This window comes from Crinia signifera, chromosome 11 (assembly GCF_055691185.1).
Source record: "Crinia signifera chromosome 11, ASM5569118v1, whole genome shotgun sequence".
In the NCBI taxonomy this organism is placed as follows: domain Eukaryota; kingdom Metazoa; phylum Chordata; class Amphibia; order Anura; family Myobatrachidae; genus Crinia; species Crinia signifera.
In genome coordinates, this window is record NC_139227.1 from 1,217,674 (window position 1) to 1,235,313 (window position 17,640).

At 41.2% G+C, this 17,640-nt stretch overlaps 1 protein-coding gene across 2 annotated transcripts in view; it reads right to left on the minus strand.

Moving 5' to 3' along the window:
- Positions 1-17,304, minus strand: part of RASGRP2 (RAS guanyl releasing protein 2) — a 151,193-nt gene extending 133,889 nt beyond the window's left edge. The window contains exon 1 of one of the 2 annotated variants that reach the window (XM_083164806.1): positions 17,163-17,304. The gene's annotated coding sequence lies outside the window, so the exon portion shown is untranslated. Of the gene's footprint in view, positions 1-17,155 lie in introns of both variants that reach the window. The other variant, XM_083164805.1, reaches the window with a different exon arrangement.
- Between the last annotated feature and the right edge of the window lie 336 nt (positions 17,305-17,640).

Sequence of the window (17,640 nt, forward strand, 5' to 3'; positions counted from 1 at the left end):
GCCCCACTAGCCGTATATATGGACTTGAGGGTAGCTTCCAGCCTTCTGTCCGCCCCGTCCTTAAGGGTGGATACCCCTGGGACTGGTAACAACACCTTCTTAGAGAGGCGGGAAACAGAGGAGTCCACTACCGGTGGCTCCTCCCATTTCTTTCTGCCCAAAGGTTCAAAAGGATATGCATTTGTGAACCTTTTTGAAAGAGTAAACCTCTTATCAGGGTTTTGCCATGCAGCCCTGAAAGCAGTTTCTAACTCTGCCTGCTCAGGGAAGTACACTGGCTGTTTCTTCTGAGTCATGAAGAAAGGATCTCCTTCTGTGGGTGCCTCTACTGGGAGATCTAAAACATCCCTAATGGCCCTGATAAGGGGCTCGGGACCATGCACTGCCGTCTCAGGAGCTGGTTCCTGTAGACCCTGCTCCTCACCCTCCTCCAATATGTCCTCATCGTCCTCATCTGTGTCAGGATCCATAGCAGTAGCCTGCCTCTTTTGAGGCTGTGCGGGCGGAGGAGGTACATTTTGGGTATGAAGAATATCCACCCTAGCAGCTAACATGGACAATTCCCTCTGAACCCTCTGCGTTTGCTGAGTGTTAGTGGAAAGCTGTGAAGCCACAGAATCCAACAAGGTCTTTATGTTGGAGGCCCACGCAGGCTCCTGCTCGTCTGCCTGCGACTGCCCCGCAAGCTGTGGGGGAACCCCACTGATCTGGGTGTCAGCACTACTGGGCTGTGGTGACATACAAGCCTCACAAGTAACCTGGGACTGTGACTTGGGCACAAACTTGGTGCTACACACCATACAAGTGAACTTTTTCACCATGATGAGGTAATACTACAATGTCTGTAGCAACAAACACAACCCCCACGCAGTCACACACGTGCACACACTGCTGGATGTGTTTCCTTTGAGTGAAAACAGACTATGTGCTTTGCTTTATGCTGTGTCTGTAACTAGACAGTGGGGAAAAAACAGAGCAATTGGGGAGCCAAGTGCACCCTTAACCTGAACTCACAGATCTGGGTGAGCTGGTAACGCTAAACACAGTGATATAAACAACACAGTGTCTGACTAAGCTAGATAGCGCAGCAGCGCTAAATCGCTATAAAAAACCTGCTGTCTCTGCCGTGCTGCAAGTACCCGGATCCACCACGCCAGTGAGGAGCCCTGTAATGGAGTCTGGCAGCGTGTGAAGAAGCAGGAAGTGACAGCGCGCGCCCAGCAGAGCTTGGTCCCGCTCTGAGTGAAGCCCCGCCCCCTTACACGGAGCTGGCGCTTACATATAATTATACTGACATTATTAAAGGTGTAAATATATATATCATACATTATACCCTGAGGGGTGTCCCTGGTGGTCCAGCGGTAGCACCCCTATGCCAGTTATCAGACGCGGTGTTCACGCGGTCCCTGCTGGAGAGCCGCCATTACTAGCCGTCCTCTTGCCGCACCAGAAATGGCTGCGGGGACCCCTTGTGGGACCCCCAGCCTGTACTCACCACCGATGTCTTCAGACCTTGTCAGGGGTGTGCGGCGGCTAGGGGACTTGCTCGCTACAGCGCAATGCTGTGCGGTGACAAGTCCCACGCAGGACTGGATTGTCCTGTAGCAGGGTCAGCTCTGCACCTGAAGAGGTCGGGGACTGACCCTTCCCCTGACACCCACGAAGCAGGACAGCTGTGTGGTCACCACAGCGCCCCAAAATAACAAACTTGAAAATAAATGTGGAAAAAACTCTGGAGCATCCAGAAGCACTGCCTCTCCTGAGGCACATTTTTCAAAACTGACTAGTGGAGGGAGATTGAGGGGAGGAGCCAGTGCACCCACACTGAAAGTTCTTTTATGTGCCTGTCTCTCCTGCGGAGGTCTCAATCCCCATAGTAGTGAAGCCCAGTATCCCATTGGACGGTAGAGAAATAAAGCAGTCAGTATTTACCATGCACAGAAACAAAATAACTCACCCAAATGTAACTATCTCTGCAAATGTTACATCTGCCCCACCTGCAGTGCACATGGTTCTGTCCATTAAGCCCCGTACACACAGGGGAGATATATTGACATGCTTGACCTTGTGCTTCCCATGAGGAGGGACAGCAGGATCGCGGAGAGTGCAGACCGGTGACCCCTACGCTTCCACCTCACTAAGGCACCGTCATGAAAGCCTCTCCTCCATGACCAGGACAGGTATACACTGAGGCTTAATCCAGGTTGGCCTCTGCTTGTTGTGCTGGGAGCTGATGGGCGGCGTCTCAGTCTGGGGCCACCACCTGACTGCCCTGGGGGTTTACTTCCCCTCCACCTCTGTGAATGGTTCTCCATGGTCGCCGGTTCACTCTCCAACAAAGGCCATTCACCTTTGCTGCATCCTTTCTGCACAGGGCAGCAAAAAACACGGTTTTTAAAGGAAGCAAAAAATGAAATTGCTAGAGATGAGAACCAGTGATGGGAGTGTGCCCCCGCGATAAATCGCTGGGTGCGCGCTCCCGTTTTCTGCCTCATTATAATCGCTGGTCACAGGAATTTGCTCCTGCGACCATCTGATTACCTCTGCGGCTCCCCCGGCAGAGGTTCCCTTTCATCAGCGACCATCTCTGGTCGCTGATGAATAGGAGACACTGAGCCGGATCATCTGTCTTATGCTTCACAGAGACGTGGCTGGATGACCACATTGCTGACTCCCCAGTGTCCCTGCCAGGTTTTGTGCTTTAATTGAGTTATGTCTAGTTCTGTGTACCCTGTACTGTTCTAATGTGTTCTATATGTATGGCGCTGCGTACCACTTGTGGCACCTTATAAATAAAAATATAATAATAATCTGCTTCTACATCAATGATAGATGGTGCACCAATGTCACAATCCTAGGCATACATTATCATGCAGCCCTCACCCGGAGATGCTATGTATCAACTGCAAACCCTTCTATTCTCCCCGGGAATTTAACTCGATTGTCCTAGTGGGAGTGTCCATCCCCCCCTTGCCTGCGCAAAGGAAGCCCTGCACCACCTGGCCACCAGCATATCTGACATGGAGCAAAAACACCCAGACTCTGTTCATAGTGCTGGGTGACTTCAACAGAACTAACCTAAGCCAGGAGCTACCCAAGTTCAAACAACAAGTCACATGCCCACAAGGGAAGGGCGTACCCTTGACCACTGCTACACCACCCTTAAGTCTGCCTTCTGGACAATCCCCCAAAAGGTAGTTAGAACTGCGGAGAAGATCAACGGGATGGACCTTCCCTCTCTCCAGGACCTGTCCAGAGCGAAAAAGTGGGCAATGAAGATAGTTCCAACTACATCCTGGCCATGGCTTGTTTAACCTGCTGCCATCAGGCAGATGCTACAGGGCCATTCCCACCAAGTCCACAAGAAGCCTAAAAAGTTTCTTCCCCCAAGCAGTTTACCTGTTGACACGTGTATAAAGTAGCAGCTACACAGTATAAAGTAGCAGCTACACAGTAAAAAGTATATTGGGAAAGAAGGGAAAGACTCTCTTTTTGTTGGGGCACTCTTATACAATAATTAGTACAATTAAGAAAATAATTTTTCCATAGAAATGGGTGAAAAGGTGACTGCACAGGTAAATCAATTGTAATTGAACCCTTTAAATTAGTGATACACTATTGGTGTGTTCAGGGAAATTCCCTGATACAAGTTTTATTGGTTTATTAAAATGTAGCATTTAGACATGGACACACAAACAAATAACATAAATTGATACATCTGCCGCATAAATTAAAGGTATTTCTGGGATGTAATCCCCCTGATAGATATTCGAGGGATGAGCTCCCTCTAGTAATTTATAAGTATTATATTTCTACACGTCTGAAGTAGTCAAGCACAAAACAGAGAAAAGTATATATAAAGAAAAAATGTTACTTCAAGACCTCTAAAGAGAAATGCTGTATGTTGCTACTCTTGTATCAGAAGTTTTCACTGTCTACAATGCCGTTTGGACACATTGAATACACACTCATTTAGACACAACAATGTTTGCACTTTCCTTGTAATATGCTCAGATCAATTTACCTTGTTTGGCTGCGTATAGCAGCCTTATTATAAACAATTCCAAATGGTATATTCGTGTTTAATCACCTTATTCAGACTGTTTAAGAATTTGTAGGTTAGAGGGAGAGAATCTTATGGCAGTATATGTATCATTTCTCTTTAGAGGTCTTGAAGTAACATTTTTTCTTTATATATACTTTTCTCTGTTTTGTGCTTGACTACTTCAGACGTGTAGAAATATAATACTTCTAAATTACTAGAGGGAGCTCATCCCTCGAATATCTATCGGGATTGCATCCCAGAAATACCTTTAATTTATGCGGCAGATGTATCAATTTATGTTATTTGTTTGTGTGTCCATGTCTAGTGTCTATTTTTACTAAATTCTAATTAAAAGCTAAATTTTAATAAACCAATAAAATTGTATCAGGGAATTTCCCTGAACACACCAATAGTGTATCACTAATTTAAAGGGTTCCATTAAAATTGATTTACCTGTGCAGTCACCTTTTCACCCATTTCTATGGAAAAATTATTTTCTTAATTGTACTAATTATTGTATAAGAGTGCCCCAACAAAAAGAGAGTCTTTCCCTTCTTTCCCAATATACTATATCTTTACTCTCTAGGAAGCACCTCCACATTCTTAATTGAATACGAGTCCTGTACTCATATAGATAATTACACAGTACTGTGGAATCAAACACAATTTATCCTACTGCTCTACACCTGTGCCCTGGTCTATCCCCATACCCCCCTTTCCCTAAACAATAGACACAGTATAAAGTAGCAGCTACACAGTAAAAAGAGCAGATACACAGTAAAAAAGTAGCAGATACACGGTATAAAGTAGCAGATACACAGTAGAAAATGTAAGATACACAGTAGAAAATGTAAGATACACAGTATAAAGTAGCAGATGCGCAGTATAAAGTAGCAGATACACAGTATAAAGTAGCAGATACACAGTATAAAGTAGCAGATACACAGTATAAAGTAGCAGACACACAGTATAAAGTAGCAGACACACAGTATAAAGTAGCAGATACACAGTAGAAAATGTAAGATACACAGTATAAGTAGCAGACACACAGTATAAAGTAGCAGATACACGATATAAAGTAGCAGATACACAGTATAAATAGCAGATACACAGTATAAATAGCAGATACACAGTATAAAGTAGCAGACACACAGTATAAAGTAGCAGACACACAGTATAAAGTAGCAGATACACAGTAGAAAATGTAAGACACACAGTATAAAGTAGCAGACACACAGTATAAAGTAGCAGACACACAGTATAAAGTAGCAGCTACACGGTATAAGTAGCAGATACACAGTATAAGTAGCAGATACACGGTATAAAGTAGCAGATACACAGTATAAAGTAGCAGCTACACAGTATAAGTAGCAGATACACGGTATAAAGTAGCAGATACACAGTATAAGTAGCAGATACACTGTATAAAGTAGCAGATACACAGTAGAAAATGTACACGGTATAAAGTAGCAGATACACTGTATAAAGTAGCAGATACACTGTATAAAGTAGCAGATACACAGTAGAAAATGTAAGATACACAGTAGAAAATGTAAGATACACAGTAAAAAGTAGCAGATACACAGTAGAAAATGTAAGATACACAGTAGAAAATGTAAGATACACAGTAGAAAATGTAAGATACACAGTATAAAGTAGCAGATACACAGTATAAAGTAGCAGATACACAGTAGAAAATGTAAGATACACAGTAGAAAATGTAAGATACACAGTAGAAAGTAGCAGATACACAGTATAAAGTAGCAGCTACACAGTAAAAAGTAGCAGATACACAGTATAAGTAGCAGATACACAGTAGAAAATGTAAGATACACAGTAGAAAATGTAAGATACACAGTATAAAGTAGCAGACACACAGTATAAAGTAGCAGACACACAGTATAAAGTAGCAGATACACAGTAGAAAATGTAAGATACACAGTATAAGTAGCAGACACACAGTATAAAGTAGCAGATACACGATATAAAGTAGCAGATACACAGTATAAATAGCAGACACACAGTATAAATAGCAGACACACAGTATAAAGTAGCAGACACACAGTATAAAGTAGCAGACACACAGTATAAAGTAGCAGACACACAGTATAAAGTAGCAGACACACAGTATAAAGTAGCAGCTACATGGTATAAGTAGCAGATACACGGTATAAAGTAGCAGATACACAGTATAAGTAGCAGATACACTGTATAAAGTAGCAGATACACAGTAGAAAATGTAAGATACACAGTAGAAAATGTAAGATACACAGTATAAAGTAGCAGATACACAGTATAAGTAGCAGATACACAGTAGAAAATGTAAGATACACAGTATAAAGTAGCAGATACACAGTATAAAGTAGCAGATACACAGTAGAAAATGTAAGATACACAGTAGAAAATGGAAGATACACAGTATAAGTAGCAGACACACAGTATAAAGTAGCAGACACACAGTATAAAGTAGCAGACACACAGTATAAAGTAGCAGATACACAGTATAAAGTAGCAGATACACAGTAGAAAATGTAAGATACACAGTAGAAAATGTAAGATACACAGTATAAAGTAGCAGATACACAGTAGAAAATGGAAGATACACAGTATAAAGTAGCAGATACACAGTAGAAAATGGAAGATACACAGTATAAAGTAGCAGCTACACAGTATAAAGTAGCAGATACACAGTATAAATAGCAGATACACAGTATAAAGTAGCAGATACACAGTATAAAGTAGCAGATACACAGTATAAATAGAAGATACACAGTAGAAAATGGAAGATACACAGTATAAATAGCAGATACACAGTATAAATAGCAGATACACAGTATAAAGTAGCAGATACACGGTATAAATAGCAGATACACGGTATAAATAGCAGATACACAGTATAAATAGCAGATACACAGTATAAATAGAAGATACACAGTATAAAGTAGCAGATACACAGTATAAATAGCAGATACACGGTATAAAGTAGCAGATACACAGTATAAAGTAGCAGATACACAGTAGAAAATGGAAGATACACTGTATAAAGTAGCAGATACACTGTATAAAGTAGCAGATACACAGTATAAAGTAGCAGATACACGGTATAAATAGCAGATACACGGTATAAATAGCAGATACACAGTATAAATAGCAGATACACAGTATAAAGTAGCAGATACACAGTATAAATAGCAGATGCGCAGACACAGACATAAGAAACGCACAGCTCGATTCACACGTTATTGGTGGCGCTTGGTCTATGCATGTGAACTGCAGACTCTTCCTGTTTTGGAACCAGAAAGTCTGTAGCTGACATGACTGAGCAGATCTGAGGGTTTTCTCTCATAGAAAGAAAAACAGCAATATCTGGGAAACCAAATGATATAGGGCGGGATGTACTACAGTAAAACCCCTGTTATCAAGGTTTTTACCGCATTTTCAGATGCATCAATGCCCCCTGCCGAGGTTTCGCTGCAGAGGGTTACGCTAGCTTATGGTCTTTTCATGACCCCCGCTGTCCTGCACTGCCCCCCTCCCCTGATATTGGGCAGTCTTCTGCTGTGCTGCCCTGACCAGTGACCTCCTCCTCCCTAGCACCTACCGGGTACAGGGAGGAGGAGCCCGGCAGATCCTGCAGCCATCTCAGCAGGGGGATGCTAGCATAGGAGGAGGGGAGAACCGCGGAGACCCGCTCACCCCCCGCCGGCTGCTTAGCAAAGGGCAGTTCTTATCACATGAGCTGCCCTTTGAAATACTAATCACATATGTTAGTACATAGTTATGTTAGTAGGCGATGTGCGGTGGGATGTGGGACCACAATTGCTTGATACATCCCACCCATAGTGAGAAATGGCTTGCTCAGTTTCAACAAAGTGACAATCCACTATGCCATAAAAAACTGGATCAAATGTTGAATATCACAAATAACTTGGACAAATTACGGTACTTGTTTCCTAGTAGGGCACCCAGTACTCTATTTGCGTACAGGGCTATTCTCAGTACTAAAATCGCATCACATTGCATTGCATGGGCCATTTTAGTGCCGGGTGCCGGACGGGTTCCCGACAGTCGTTTACCCGATGTCGGGATCCCGACTGTCAAAACGCCGACAGCCAGGTGCCCGACGGCCACCCGCTATTTTCCCTCGTGGGGGTCCACGACCCCCATAGAGGGAGAATAGAATAGGTGGCTCGCGTAGTGAGCCCGCAAGGGGCTTAGTTGCGCTCACCACGCTGTCTGGATCCGGCCAGTCGGGATAAGGACTGTCGGGATCCCGACCGTCGGAGTCCCGTACCACACCCTTTAGTGCCCTGCGATGCGATTTTTTTATGTAATTTATTCACTGTTCTGTTGGCCCAAGGGGATCGCATCGCACCTTCCTCAAAATCGGGAGCTGCGAAGCCATGCCATTAGATATACACTTGTATGACATACAATGAGGTTTTAGTCACCCCCCACTATCCACACCACCCCAAAGTGTGACGAGCGGTGACGGAATGCGTCCTCCCGACCTTTTCATACCACCACTATCCACGTCGGTGAGGAGTTGTTTTTATATAGTGTAGCGAGCCACCGAGCCCGAAGTGTGGCGAGAGCATGCGCATTACTTTACATGTATTCTACGTCCCCTCGCGGGACTCACTGTGCTCGCCATGCTTCGGGGTGGCGTGGATAGTGGGGGGTAACTAAAACCTCATTGTATGTCATACAAGTGTATAGCTAATGGCATGGCATCGCACCCGATTTTGCGGGTGGTGGTGCGATGTGATCCCCTGGGGCAAACAGAGCAGTGAATAAATTACATAAAAAAATCGCATTGCATCGAGAAGATGTTTCTTGTGGATAAAGATGGTATGTCCATATAAATGTTCACCAATTGGTTGGTAATTGCTGAAATAAAACTCTCAAAAGGTGGCTCAACGCGTTTCCCTAAGGTAAAATCCCTGAGCTTCTTCAGGAGCAGAATCTTCTCAATGGGAATATAAATATAATCTCCTAACTCAATTGTATCCGGAGGCTTATCCGAGACGACCCAAGAATTGCTTGTTCATCCAGGTTTTACCTCAAAAATACCATATTGGTTACTTGGACAATACCATCTGACACCTCTCCACCAATAACCCATTGGAAATTGCTGGCTACCTGGTCAATCGTCTATCGCTATACATTTAAAGGAAACATATCCGAATTACCATCCAAAAACACATCCAGTGGTAATATGCTCTATAATATGTTTTTAAATTCAATATTTTTGCATTAATGGAATTCCATATGTATTTTTTACATTGTATTTTGTATTAAAACAACTATTAACTTTATACATTGAGTATATTTATTCACTAATAACAGCCGGCGCTGGTACACTTGCATTCCAATTAGATCAATGTGTTTTATCCCATCCCAGAAACAGACAATCCATAGCATCAGACAACACATCGCAGAAGACGCATTTAGAATATTAGCAGAAAATTAATAAGAAACAAACCACTTGGAATGAACCATTATTGGGCAGATGGACAGGTTTGGGTCAGTAATCTACATTTTCATGTTAGAAAACAAGTTTAAGCTGAAAATTGCCACTGTGAAATCCTGAAGTTTTTTGGTGTATTTGTTGCGCATTACAGTATAATTCTATGAAAGGTTACACATCTTGTACATCAGGTATACACATATACATCAGGTATGCACATATATATCATCAGGTAAACGCATATACAACAGCACATATACATCAGCATATACATCAGGTATACCCATATACATCAGGTATACGCATATACATTAGGTATACACATATACAGTACATCAGGTATACACATATACATCAGGTATACATATATATATCAGGTATACGCATATACATCAGGTATACACATATACATCAGGTACAGTATACACATATACATCAGGTATACGCATATACATCAGGTATACGCATATACATCAGCATATACATCAGGTACAGTATACGCATATACATCAGGTATACACATATACATCAGGTATACACATATATATCATGAGGTAAACGCATATACAACAGCACATATACATCAGGTATACGCATATACATTAGGTATACACATATACAGTACATCAGGTATACACATATACATCAGCATATACATCAGGTATACATATATACATCAGATAGATGCATATACATCAGGTATACACATATACATTAGGTATACACATATACATCAGCATATACATATATACATCAGGTATACTCATATACATCAGGTATACATATATACATCAGGTATACACATATACATTAGGTATACACATATACAGTACATAAGGTATACACATATACATCAGCATATACATCAGGTATACGCATATACATCAGGTATACAAATATACATCAGGAAAACACATACACATCAGCATATACATCAGGTATACACATATACACCAGCATATACATCAGGTATACATATATACATCAGGTATACGCATATATATATATCAGCATATACATATATACATCAGGTATATGCATATACATCAGGTATATGCATATACATCAGGTATACACATATACATCAGGTATACACATTTACAGTACATCAGGTATACACATATACATCAGCATATACATCAGGTATACATATATACATCAGGTATTCACATATACATCAGGTATACACAATTACATCAGGTATATACATATACATCAGGTATACGCATATACATCAGGTATCCACATATACATCAGCTTATACATCAGGTATACACATATACATCAGGTATCCACATATACATCAGCATATACATCAGGTATACACATATACATCAGGTATACACATATACATCAGCATATACATCAGGTATACATATATACATCAGGTATGCACATATACATCAGGTATACACATATACATCAGGTACAGTATCGGCATATACATCAGCATATACATCAGCTACCGTATACGCATATACATCAGGTACAGTATACGCATATACATCAGGTACAGTATATGCATATACATCAGGTACAGTATACGCATATACATCAGGTATACACATATACATCAGGTACAGTATACGCATATACATCAGGTATGCACATATACAACAGCACATACATCAGCATATACATCAGGTATGCACATATACATCAGGTATACACATATACAACAGCACATACATCAGCATATACATCAGGTATACATATATACATCAGATGTATGCATATACATCAGGTATACACATATACATTAGGTATACACATATACATCAGCATATACATCAGGTACTGTATACGCATATACATCAGGTATATACATATACATCAGGTACTGTATACGCATATACATCAGGTACTGTATACGCATATACATCAGGTATATACATATACATCAGGTATGCACATACCACTACACAATAACAGTGGTATATCTGCACTAGTACGGTAACACAAAGCGCACATACCACTACACAATAACAGTGCTATATCTGCACTAGTACGGTAACACAAAGCGCACATACCGCTACACAATAACAGTGGTATATCTGCACTAGTACAGTAACACAAAGCGCACATACCACTACACAATAACAGTGCTATATCTGCACTAGTACAGTAACACAAAGCGCACATACCACTACACAATAACAGTGCTATATCTGCACTAGTACAGTAACACAAAGCGCACATACCGCTACACAATAACAGCGCTATATCTGCACTAGTACAGTAACACAATGCGCACATACCGCTACACAATAACAGCACTATATCTGCACTAGTACAGTAACACAAAGCGCACATACCACTACACAATAACAGTGCTATATCTGCACTAGTACAGTAACACAAAGCGCACATACCACTACACAATAACAATGGTGTATCTGCACTAGTGCAGTAACACAAAGCGCACATACCACTACACAATAGCAATGGTGTATCTGCACTAGTACAGTAACAAAAAGCGCACATACCACTACACAATAACAGTGCTATATCTGCACTAGAACGGAAACACAAAGTGCACATACCACTACACAATAACAGTGGTATATCTGCACTAGTACAGTAACACAAAGCACACATACCACTACACAATAACAGTGCTATATCTGTACTAGTACGGTAAAACAAAGCGCACATACCACTACACAATAAAAGTGCTATGTCTGCACTAGTACAGTAACACAAAGCACACATACCACTACACAATAACAGTGCTATATCTGCACTAGTACAGTAACACAAAGCGCACATACCACTACACAATAACAGTATATCTGCACTATTGCAGTAACACAAAGCGCACATACCACTACACAATAACAGTGCTATATCTGCACTAGTACAGTATCACAAAGCGCACATACCACTACACAATAACAGTGCTATATCTGCACTAGAACGGAAACACAAAGTGCACATACCACTACACAATAACAGTGCTATATCTGCACTAGTACAGTAACACATACACATACCACTACACAATAACAGTGCTATATCTGTACTAGTACAGTAACACAAAGCGCACATACCACTACACAATAACAGTGGTATATCTGCACTAGTACAGTAACACAAAGCGCACATACCACTACACAATAACTGCTATATCTGCACTAGTACAGTAACACATACACATACCACTACACAATAACAGTGCTATATCTGCACTAGTACAGTAACACAAAGCGCACATACCACTACACAATAACAGTGGTATATCTGCACTAGTACAGTAACACAAAGCGCACATACCACTACACAATAACTGCTATATCTGCACTAGTACAGTAACACATACACATACCACTACACAATAACAGTGCTATATCTGCACTAGTACAGTAACACAAAGCGCACCTACCGCTACACAATAACAGCGGTATATCTGCACTAGTACAGTAACACAAAGCGCACATACCACTACACAATAACAGCGCTATATCTGCACTAGTACAGTAACACAAAGCGCACATACCACTACACAATAACAGTATATCTGGTGCAGTAACACAAAGCGCACATACCACTACACAATAACAGTGCTATATCTGCACTAGAACAGTAACACAAAGCGCACCTACCGCTACACAATAACAGCGGTATATCTGCACTAGTACAGTAACACAAAGCGCACATACCACTACACAATAACAGAGCTATATCTGCACTAGTACAGTAACACAAAGCACACATACCACTACACAATAACAGCGGTATATCTGCACTAGTACAGTAACACAAAGCGCACATACCACTACACAATAACAGCGCTATATCTGCACTAGTACAGTAACACAAAGCGCACATACCACTACACAATAACAGCGCTATATCTGCACTAGTACAGTAACACAAAGCACACATACCACTACACAATAACAGTGCTATATCTGCACTAGTACAGTATCACAAAGCGCACATACCACTACACAATAACAGCGCTATATCTGCACTAGTACAGTAACACAAAGCGCACATACCACTACACAATAACAGCAGTATATCTGCACTAGTACAGTAACACAAGGCGCACATACCGCTACACAATAACAGTGCTATATCTGCACTAGTACAGTAACACAAAGCACACATACCACTACACAATAACAGTGGTGTATCTGCACTAGTACAGTAACACAAGGCGCACATACCACTACACAATAACAGTGCTATATCTGCACTAGTACAGTAACAAAAAGCGCACATACCGCTACACAATAACAGTGCTATATCTGCACTAGTACAGTAACACAAAGCACACATACCGCTACACAATAACAGCAGTATATCTGCACTAGTACAGTAACACAAGGCGCACATACCGCTACACAATAACAGTGCTATATCTGCACTAGTACAGTAACACAAAGCACACATACCACTACACAATAACAATGGTGTATCTGCACTAGTACAGTAACACAAAGCGCACATACAACTACACAATAACAGTAGTATATCTGCACTAGTACAGTAACACAAAGCGCACCTACCGCTACACAATAACAGTGCTATATCTGCACTAGTACAGTAACACAAAGCGCACATACCGCTACACAATAACAGTGCTATATCTGCACTAGTACAGTAACACATACACATACCGCTACACAATAACAGTGCTATATCTGCACTAGTACAGTAACACAAAGCGCACATACCGCTACACAATAACAGCGCTATATCTGCACTAGTACAGTAACACAAAGCGCGCATACCACTACACAATAACAGTGGTATATCTGCACTAGTGCAGTAACACAAAGCCCACATACCACTACACAATAACAGCGCTATATCTGCACTAGTACAGTAACACAAAGCGCACATACCACTACATAATAACAGTGGTATATCTGCACTAGTGCAGTAACACAAAGCGCACATACCACTACACAATAACAGTGCTATATCTGCACTAGTACAGTAACACAAAGCGCACATACCACTACACAATAACAGTATATCTGGTGCAGTAACACAAAGCGCACATACCACTACACAATAACAGCGCTATATCTGCACTAGTGCTGTAACACAAAGCGCACCTACCGCTACACAATAACAGTGCTATATCTGCACTAGTACAGTAACACAAAGCACACATACCGCTACACAATAACAGTGGTATATCTGCACTAGTACAGTAACACAAAGCGCACATACCACTACACAATAACAGCGCTATATCTGCACTAGTACAGTAACACAAAGCGCACATACCACTACACAATAACTGCTATATCTGCACTAGTACAGTAACACATACACATACCACTACACAATAACAGCGCTATACCTGCACTAGTACAGTAACACAATGAGCACATACCACTACACAATAACAGTGCTATATCTGCACTAGAACAGTAACACAAAGCGCACATACCACTACACAATAACAGTATATCTGCACTAGTACAGTAACACAAAGTGCACATACCACTACACAATAACAGTGGTATATCTGCACTAGTGCAGTAACACAAAGCGCACATACCACTACACAATAACAGTGCTATATCTGCACTAGAACAGTAACACAAAGCGCACATACCGCTACACAATAACAGTGCTATATCTGCACTAGTGCAGTAACACAAAGCGCACATACCACTACACAATAACAGTGCTATATCTGCACTAGAACAGTAACACAAAGCGCACCTACCGCTAAACAATAACAGTGGTATATCTGCACTAGTACAGTAACACAAAGTGCACATACCACTACACAATAACAGTGCTATATCTGCACTAGAACAGTAACACACAGTGCACATACCACTACACAATAACAGTGGTATCTGCACTAGTACAGTAACACAAAGCGCACATACCACTACACAATAACTGCTACATCTGCACTAGTACAGTAACACAAAGTGCACATACCACTACACAATAACTGCTATATCTGCACTAGTACAGTAACACATACACATACCACTACACAATAACAGCGCTATATCTGCACTAGTACAGTAACACAATGCACACATACCACTACACAATAACAGTGCTATATCTGCACTAGAACAGTAACACAAAGTGCACATACCACTACACAATAACTGCTATATCTGCACTAGTACAGTAACACATACACATACCACTACACAATAACAGCGCTATATCTGCACTAGTACAGTAACACAATGCGCACATACCACTACACAATAACAGTGCTATATCTGCACTAGTACAGTAACACAAAGTGCACATACCACTACACAATAACTGCTATATCTGCACTAGTACAGTAACACATACACATACCACTACACAATAACAGCGCTATATCTGCACTAGTACAGTAACACAATGCGCACATACCACTACACAATAACTGCTATATCTGCACTAGTACAGTAACACATACCACTACACAATAACAGCGCTATATCTGCACTAGTACAGTAACACAAAGTGCACATACCACTACACAATAACTGCTATATCTGCACTAGTACAGTAACACATACACATACCACTACACAATAACAGCGCTATATCTGCACTAGTACAGTAACACATACACATACCACTACACAATAACAGCGCTATATCTGCACTAGTACAGTAACACAATGCGCACATACCACTACACAATAACTGCTATATCTGCACTAGTACAGTAACACATACCACTACACAATAACAGCGCTATATCTGCACTAGTACAGTAACACAAAGCGCACATACCACTACACAATAACAGCGCTATATCTGCACTAGTACAGTAACACAATGCGCACATACCACTACACAATAACAGTGCTATATCTGCACTAGAACAGTAACACAAAGTGCACATACCACTACACAATAACTGCTATATCTGCACTAGTACAGTAACACATACACATACCACTACACAATAACAGTGCTATATCTGCACTAGTACAGTAACACATACACATACCACTACACAATAACTGCTATATCTGCACTAGTACAGTAACACATACACATACCACTACACAATAACAGCGCTATATCTGCACTAGTACAGTAACACAATGCGCACATACCACTACACAATAACAGTGCTATATCTGCACTAGTACAGTAACACAAAGTGCACATACCACTACACAATAACTGCTATATCTGCACTAGTACAGTAACACATACACATACCACTACACAATAACAGCGCTATATCTGCACTAGTACAGTAACACAATGCGCACATACCACTACACAATAACTGCTATATCTGCACTAGTACAGTAACACATACCACTACACAATAACAGCGCTATATCTGCACTAGTACAGTAACACAAAGCGCACATACCACTACACAATAACTGCTATATCTGCACTAGTACAGTAACACATACACATACCACTACACAATAACAGCGCTATATCTGCACTAGTACAGTAACACAAAGCGCACATACCACTACACAATAACTGCTATATCTGCACTAGTACAGTAACACAAAGTGCACATACCACTACACAATAACTGCTATATCTGCACTAGTACAGTAACACATACACATACCACTACACAATAACAGCACTATATCTGCACTAGTACAGTAACACATACCACTACACAATAACAGCGCTATATCTGCACTAGTACAGTAACACATACATACCCCTCACCTCTCTGCAGCAGTTGTGGCAGTGCACAGCTCTCCTCTGTCACTTTATCAACGCCCAAAACACCCTCCTCTGATACAAGTTGAGTTATACTTCCTCCCAAAGCATCTGTCCAGGAAACAGCAACAGATAATCAACATAGTAGTGTCTTTAACCCTAACACAACAACATCCTCTTCTGCTGCCGAACACAGGGCAGTCCTGTCACTCTCCCCATGTGTCCGCAGTCCTGTCACTCTCTCCTCTGTCCTAGCATCTCGGAGGCTGATGTGCTTTGTTATTGACATTATCAGTTCACAAGATTTCTATAGGAACTCCTGACACACACACACACACACACACACACACACACACACAACCTGTTTGAAGTATCATCCCTACAGTACCAAAAGCAAAGCAAAAGAGGTACAGAGTAAAGCCCATACACACTTGAGGATATAGTAAAAGATATCGCTCAGACACATCCCCTCGCATGTGTGAGA